This window comes from Sinocyclocheilus grahami, unplaced genomic scaffold (assembly GCF_001515645.1).
Source record: "Sinocyclocheilus grahami isolate Dianchi unplaced genomic scaffold, SAMN03320097.WGS_v1.1 scaffold1723.1, whole genome shotgun sequence".
Lineage (NCBI taxonomy): Eukaryota > Metazoa > Chordata > Actinopteri > Cypriniformes > Cyprinidae > Sinocyclocheilus > Sinocyclocheilus grahami.
In genome coordinates this window covers 103,572-112,553 of record NW_015506902.1, presented here as the reverse complement: position 1 = coordinate 112,553, position 8,982 = coordinate 103,572, and positions in this window count along the sequence as shown.

The window sequence follows — 8,982 nt, the reverse complement described above, 5'->3', positions numbered from 1 at the left end:
CATAAAATTATGTATACAATTTGTTTACTTATTAATAAAAAAAGTCTAATTCCACAAAAAAAAAAATTCAGATTATTTTTATAATAGATTTCTATGAAAATTTGTTTAGTACAATGTTCATACTAAAAAAATCTTAAATAAGATATTACGTGTAAAACATATCATATAAAACATGTCATAAATATTCATAAAATTATGTATACAATTTGTTTACTTATTAATAAAAAAAGTCTAATTCCACAAAAAAAAAATTCAGATTATTTTTATAATAGATTTCTATGAAAATTCTGCCATTAATTAATGTTGTTCCAAACCCGTAAGACCAACGTTCATCTTCAGAACACAACATTTTTCAAGATATTTTCAAAATATTCAAGATATTTTTTGATGAAATCCGAGAGCTCTCTGACCCTCCATAGACAGCAATGCAACAGAAATGTCCCCAGGCCCAGAAAGGTAGTAAGGACATTGTCAAAATAGTCCATGTGACATCAGTGGTTCAACCGTAATTTGATCAAGCTATGAGAATACTTTTTGTGGGCAAAGAAAACAAAAATAACGACTTTATTCAACAATTCTTCTCCATCAGGACAGTCCGCCGCCATTGCCATTGCCATTGCACACGCATGTGTCGTGGTATGTGGATGTCTTTACTACGTTGCAGGGCCTGGGAACATTTCAGTTACATTGCTGTCTATGGAGGCTCTGAAAGCTCTCGGATTTCATCAAAAAATATTTTAATTATATTATATATTATATATTATTCCAAAGATGAACGAAGGTCTTACAGGTTTGGAACAACATGAGGGTGAGCAATTAATGACAGAATTTTCATTTTTGGGTGAACTAACCCTTTAATAGTGTGTCTAGTATAGTATTCTTGGATGTGACATGAGGACAAGGGAAAATACTTATGTTTTATTCTGCTTTTCAAAGACAACATTAAATGTTATGTGGCATAATCTGACCAGTTTGTGTTTCTTTGTATTTCCCATGACCAATTTGTCAGCAACCTTACAAACTAATAATGAGGAACTGTTCATTAATCTGTGTTTGTTACTGTAAAAACACTTCCTAAGATGTAACTGTTCAACTGCTTCAACACAGAAAAACAAAAGCACTGAAAGACCAGAAAAAAGTATTGTCTGTCGAACCCTGTCACTACTGAAACTGTACTTCACACTGTGGCTGAAGCATCACGTGTGTCACTGCTGGTTATTTGTTAATGTTTATATTCTGCTCTCCTATAGTTCTAAATAGTAATTATAAATAGTATTTTATAATTTAACTATAAATAGAAGTAATTTTAAATAGTAATTTATAATTGAGTTGCCTAATATTTATATGCTCGTAAGCTCCTAATGTATCCATTAGTTTGTATCATTTTCTTCTGCTGCTGCCTCTTCCACTCCTGAGTCTATGGCAGCCCATAGAACCGCTTGCAGGAAACTTATGAAATTTGGCACACAAATAGAGGACAGTCTCCATTCACAGTTCCCTTTCAGTTGGTCACTCTCGACGTCACATCGGATGACTGACGAAATTGGGATCTCGCTTAGAGAAACCAATCTACTTAGAGTGTAAACTAAACGAGCCAATGCACATTGGCATGTGATCATTGCATCCAGCTGCCGCTGATCACAGCGTGAGTATAAGTAGGCAGCAGATGCGGCACATATTCAGCTTTTCGCTTCGGAGCCGAGCGATCACATCGTTCTGCTCCTGACTACTGAACGAGTTCAGCGCGCTCTTGGAGAGCTCTTCGTGTTGGCGGTACGGCGCTTCAGCGGTGGTGGTTTCCCGTGTCGAGTGGTTTGCATACATCAGGCTGCACTCCCCCCTGTTTGTGTTGCAGATGATCATCTCCCCTGTGCGCCTCAGCACGCTAAAAGAGCTTTTTCCCCTAAAAGAGCAATTTCGGGTGCGTCTTTTTAAAGATGACGTTGCGTGGCAAACTTGACGTTACGTCTTTGTAAAGACGATGTGGGTCTTGCTATAGACAACATATCACCCGGGCATTCTGGATGCGGTCGTTACCTGGCGCTGGGTGATGGTCACGATCGCTGCCTCAAGTGCCTGGGCATGTAGGTGGCGTTTGTGGATGAGTCATCTTCTCATTGCGGGAAGATGATCATCTCGGAGTCTCGGGCCAAGCTCCGTTTCCTCAAGGGGCGGAGTTCCATTGCCTCTGCCTTGATCTAATTCTCCTCATGGCAGCAGCCAGGGGGGGCTACTTCAGGCAGTAGGCCAGCGATGCTTATACGACCTGTGGAGAAGCTGCCTCCGCTACGGCGTGATTGCAAGTGCACCAGGCCAAGGCTCTGAGGGACTTGCACGAGGGTGGTTACGACCCAGAAGTTCGCAGAGAACTCCGCACCGCGGCGGACCTCGCGCTACAAGCGACGAAGGTTACGGCACGGTCTCTGGGTCGTGCGATGTCCACTATGGTGGTCCAGGAGTGCCATTTCTGGCTGTGACTGGCTGACATGCGCGAGACGGACAAGACACGATTCTTGAACGCCCCCGTGTTCCAAGCCGGCCTTTCCGGCGACACGGTGGAGAACTTGCCCAGCAGTTTTCCGCTGACCAAAGCAGACTGAGGCCATCAGGTACATCCTGCCCCGGTGTGCAGCTGCTGCTGTCGCCGAGGGCAGCCCCCTGCCACCGCCCCGCTCCTGAGGCCTCCAGCAAAGCTGCGCCGTGGAGCCGGTCGTAGGGCAGCCCCGCCCGTCCAGGCCTCCGCCAAACCTGGTGGCAAGCAAAAGAGCAAGAGGCCCTGAGACGGGCAACCCAGAGGTGGAGGGACCTGCTCTTCAGGAGATGGTAAGCACACCACTCCCTCCCCCGGAGGAGGGCTGGGCGGAGAATCTTTTCATCTTTTTCCGGCACTGACTCAGGGCAAGGTGCACTGTCAGTTGATGTGCCAGTGCAGTTGGGGCCCCGCCCAAACCCCTGACACTGCAAGCCCGTTGTACGTGGCCCCCCAGCCGGTAGTTAAGGCATCCGTGCAAACCACAGCATGCCTGGAGACCTGCTCTAGGGGCACTCCTACCCGGAGAAACGCAAGGTCTGACCACGGGGTGAAGGTTTGGCGACCGTTGCGTACATCAACCAACAAGGTGGTCTGCGCTCCCGTCTCATGTCAAAACTCGTCTGCCACCTCCTCCTCTGGAGTCAGAAGCATCTGAGGTCGCTTCGTGCTGTTCACATTCCTGGGCTGCTCAACCGTGGGGCCTTCGCAAGTATGCGTTTCCCCCAGTGAGCCTTCTTGCACAGTTGCTCTGCAAGGTCAGGGAGGACGAGGAGCAGGTCCGGTAGGTGGCACCCTATTGGCCTACCCGGACCTGGTTCCCGGAACTAATGCTCCTCGCGACAGCCCCTCCTTGGCCGATTCCTCTGAGGAAGGATCTACTGACTCAGAGACGGGGCACCCTTTGGCACCCGCGTCCAGAGCGGGACGCGGAGGTTCTAAGTGACCTACCTCAAGAGGTAGTTGACACCATCACTTCAGCGAGAGCACCGTCTACGAGACACGCCTATGCTTTGAATTGGAACCTGTTCGTTGAGTGGTGTTGTTCTTGCCGAGAAGACCCCCAAATATGCCCGATCAGAGTCGTGCTGTCCTTTTTGTAGCAAGGGTTGGAGCGGAGGCCATCTCCCTCCACCCTCAAAGTTTATGTCGCTGCAATCGCGGCTAACCACGACCCCGTAAGAGGTCGCTGGGGAAGCATGACCTGGTCATCAGGTTCCTTACGGGGGCGAGAAGGCTAAATCCTCCATGGCCCCCCTCTATACCCTCTTGGGACCTGACTCTAGTACTCACAGCACTACAGCAGGGCCCATTTGAGCCTTTGCAGACGGTCGCCACAGCTCCTGTACCACCGCTGAGCGGCCGGGTCACCGGCTCGGCTCCTCAGTGAGAACCTGAATATGCGCTGCATCTGCTGCCTACTTATACTCACGCTGTGATCAGCGGCAGCTGGATGCAATAATCGCATGCCAATGTGCATTGGCTCGTTTAGTTTACACTCGAAGTAGATTGGTCGCTCGTAGCGAGATCCCAATTTCGTCGGTCATCCGACGTGACATCTCCGTTCCCTCCTTCAGGGAACGAGTGTTACCATACGTAACCGAGACGTTCTCCATCCACCTCAACATTAACCATAGCAAGTTTGAAATCTCAAACCCTCTAGTGTCACCAAGAGTTCAAATTTGCAAATTTTGAAACATAAAGTTTAGAAGCAAAACTCTTTTTTCCTCTGATTCCTTGGCCCATTGGCTTAATTTTCCTATATTAGCCATTTTGGGCTTAGGCCATTTTTATTAATTTTTTTTATTTATTGTAGAACATACATGGCCTACATGATTCAATAAAGGACTAGGTGTTACATTCCCTAGTGTTACACCGATACTGATTCCCTGGTGAGTTCTTGAAGAAAAATGGCTGCTATAAGGCTTTATCACCAGGACACATCATCAGTTGTGCACCTCAGCATCACGGGGTGTTTATGTAAATATGAGACAAAAACTCAACTCAAAACTCAAACTCAAACGCAAATATATCTTGACTTTTAGGGACATTATAACTACGTTCTCTAGGCTCCATCACGCAGTGAGTTGTTGCCCTGCCTCATATTTGTCATCAATCAACTGTATGAAATGACAGATGACCCACATAGGTCTGGGGCGAGGCAAGTGTGTTAGATGCATTAATAATTTTAATGCGTAATTTTTCACCGTAATTAATTAATCTAATTAACGCTTTCAATTGCCAGCCCTAATGTATATACAGTATATATATATATATATATATATATATATATATATATATTGGGTGACATACCACATCTATACACACCTGCAATACCAACTATTTATCTTTCACTGTATTTGGTCTATCAAGTTATTATATAAGAAATTTCTCAATAAATTCTGACCATGCCTTAATTGTTCTTGGTTTAGCTCTTTTAAACCTGGCTGTTGAACGTTCTAACAGTGCAATATTTTTTAGTTCTATGAGCCACATTTTGTCAGCCGGGAATATGGGTTCATGTCAAATTTTAATTTGATTGTGTTTATGGGGTGCAGTCTAACATGTGTTAATGCTTCGTTATTATTATAATTTTTTTTAAATACATTATTTTTCACATAATTTACCTTTATTCCACTCCGCTCTGTCCCTTCTCTGAGAAACACACTGATCATTTCCTTCTTTTATGAAGCCCCGCCCTCAGATATAGGCTATGGGCTCTGATTGGTTAGCTAGCTCAGTGTGTTGTGATTGGCTAAACCTCCTCTAAACATCCCGCCCCTCACCTCAGCTGCATGTGCTCCGGTTATATTGTAAACAACGGCGTCGTTAATATCGCTTATCAGTTTGAGCCCGATTGTGCCCATGTTTAACGCTTCTCATAGCTATGTGAAAATAAGTGTATAATTGGAACAGTTCATTGTTGGAGCTGAGCTGAATGAGAGAGAGAGCGAGAGAGAGAGAGAGAGAGAGAGAGAGAGAGAGAGAGAGAGAGAGATGCAGAGCAGGGGAACGCGAGGAACAGTTTTAAGAGCCGGAGCTTTAGAACATTGATTTTGAAACTTGTGAATTCATTAGAATCGTTAGAAGACAGAATCGCGATTCATATATGAATAGATTTTTACGTGCACCTCTAGTTTTCTCTTCCTCTTCTCTAAAGCAGGCATGGCCTCGCCCCCTTTGCTGGGGCGGGGATTATCTGGGTTTGTTACTTCACGAACCCGGGAAGTAACAACTTGTAGTCCCTACCATCCGTTTTTGTAGGCATTAAACTGCCAGAATTTTAAAAGACGATATCTCCATTTGCATTGAACTTTCAGCTTCGTAACTTTGCAGATATTGTTTATGCTCAAACAGCAACATTACACACTAACTAACGTTAAAATAGTGAAATCGCAATCAACCAACCCTTTTAAAGATTACCTTCTTGGCTGCAGTTGGTGTGGTGTGAAATACTCTGTGCTGATAAGCATTCAAATTAAGATCAGAATCATCGCTCAACAAACAAATATTGGGATGTTTACGAATAACCCTATCACATAATCCTGTAACAATTAGAAAAACCATATCCCAAAATGTACTAATATGTGGACAGTCAAAGAACATGTGCATATAGGTCCCCACAGTATTTTAATTAAACAATGTACAAAAAGGAGTTGGCAAGTGCTTCATTCTATGTAACACACATGGTTTATAGGCCTTGTGAATCAGTTTGAAGTGTATAAGTTGTTGGGCAGGATTCTTGGACATCGTAGGAATTCTTTCCCATATCCAGTCCCAGTTAGGTTTATAAGGGGCCAGTTCCTTTCCCAGTATTGTCAAGTCAAGTCAAGTCACCTTTATTTATATAGCGCTTTTAACAATACAGATTGTGTCAAAGCAACTGAACAGCATTAATTAGGAAAATAGTGTCAATAATGCAAAATGACAATAGTAAACCCTCATTTTTCAGTTAAAGACAGTTCATCATTGAATTCAGTGATGTCAACATCCAGCTCAGTTTAAATAATATCTTTGCAATCATGTCTAGAACTGAAACTCTCACTCCGCCAGTTTATCCACATTTCCCTGCCAAGTGACATCACGCAGTGAGACAAAGAGTAAGAAAATCAGTCGTCTATGGGGTTCATCACCAGATTTCAAACTGACTAGAATCACATCATCATTGTGCTGACAGAAGCTTCTGATCCAGATCATACGGACTTCACACAACAGGACAGGTCAGTTCAGTTATTTTGTTCTAAAATAAATATGACAACATATATAATTTGTTACAACAGCTATTGGCTACAAAACATTTGAGTGTCAAAATAAAACCTTAAAATGCTTTCATAAAAAACAAAAATTCTACTAATAATAATCTCAGAAAAAAGTTTCTGTAAACATTTTAAGCCACTTAATAATTTAATTACAATACATTTTATAATACATTTCATAGCACATTTACATAATTTTTGTAATCTCTGTCATGTATAACCCCAACAACCCTCATCCCCACACCAACATTACAGAGTCATACACATTTTATGACGGCTTCTCTGTGCGATGATGGGGATCATCCAGTGTTGGCTGTTTTTTCTGGGTAAAGTAAGACTTTCATTAATCAAAGTAAGAACAATGTAACTCAGAAATCATCAGATTTATGATGCTACTGAAATGATGTTACTGAAAATATTAAAGTTTTATAAACTATAGTTAAAATAGTTTTTATCATTATAAATAATATTAAACTCAATCATTTTATGAACAGTTATCTTTGCTTTTTTTATAGAAATTTGAAAATTGCTGTTTCCATTCATTAAGTATTTCATTTTATGTACTTTGCATATTGTACTTAGACTTTTGTGCATCAGTAAATAATTCATCACATGAATCTGGTATTGACTGCTTTACAAAGCAAATCAAACCATTTGCCTTTAAAATATGATTGTTTCTTATGTTGATCTGTCATTAAAATGTATTTTGCACAGGGCTGTTTTCTGTTCAGGTGCAGGCAGGTGCCACTAAAGGTAGAGTAACTTTTTAATGCAGCTGGTCAGTTTGTTTTGTTAAAATTGTTTGTTTCTTTCTAGAATTTTGCGATTTGTAATAAAACAAATACTACTAATAATAATTTGAATGACATATTTACCATTTTCAAAGGTATGTATTACTTTACAATAGACCAGTGGTTCTCAAACTGGGGTACGTGAACAAAATACTAAAATGTACCGTTAATTTAATTATATTGCTCTCACAGGCAAGATATATAAATGCGTGCCCCCTCTAGTGTACAAAAAAAATGGTAGTGCCATATTTTGTCAAAAAACCTCTCTGCACCTCTGTTTGCTCACGTGCGTCATAAACAGTGAGAGATGTTGTGGCAGGTGCACTGGGACGTGCACTCCATTACCGATTAAAAGAGGAGGAATAATATATAAGGTGGCAAACAGGTAGGCTAATAAGAGTAGAAAGAGTTGAATTGTCTATTTTGACGTGCATCAATCGGAGTGTCTGGTAGCAGTGAGAGATCTTTAGGCAGGTGAAAAGTTGCTCCCACTGGTAAAAAAAGGCTATATTATGCCAGACAGGTTAAAATAGAATGGAAGGAGACCCAGGTTGCATTGTCTGTTTTTTCACATGCATCTGTCGGACTGGGAGCTGCCTCTGGGTGGCAGATTTTGCCACCCAGAGGTTTTTTACCCATACTGTGAATCGCGCTGTAAAGACTTTTTGAAGCCCTTAGCTAGAATGCACCTTTGCATTCTCAGCACTTACTGGCATAAAGAACAGTATCGACACAGACTGTCCACAGAGAACGATTTATGACTCAGACTCTCTGATACAACCAAACACTGCAGAAAAGTGACAGGGAAAAAATGCACAAAGCTATTTTATTTGACACAACGTATATAAGATCAAATATAATTATTTTGGAAATTCGATCAAAGGAGTCACTTCAAACCCCTGTCTGGCTCCTCATCAAATTAACTTGCCTTTTTCAGAGAATCTGGCACAAAAGGGAACTGCCACACAATCGTCAACACACTATTCTCAGTCCGCGGAACGCGCCATCGATGGTGACAAGGATTCCTCTACATCATCTAGTTCTTGTGCCACAACCAACCAGGAACACCATCCGTGGTGGAGGCTGGATCCTCAGGCTGTGTATCAAGTGAACATAGTAGTCGTCTACAGAGATGACAGCTTTCCTGGAACCATGAAAAATATCCAGGTTAAATTTGGAAACTCTATGCAGAACGATGGAAACTACAATCCCAGGTGAGACGCTTCAGATGAGTTTGGCGTACCAGCAAGTGCATTATGACATTAGATTAGCTACTGAAAAGACCAAGCTTATCACTGCTTTGAGCTCAAATTAATCAAGTCAAATCCCAAAAGCATAAATAAATGCATATTACCATGAGAAAAAAAAACGTCTCAGGTTACGTATGTAACCCTAGTTCCTCGAG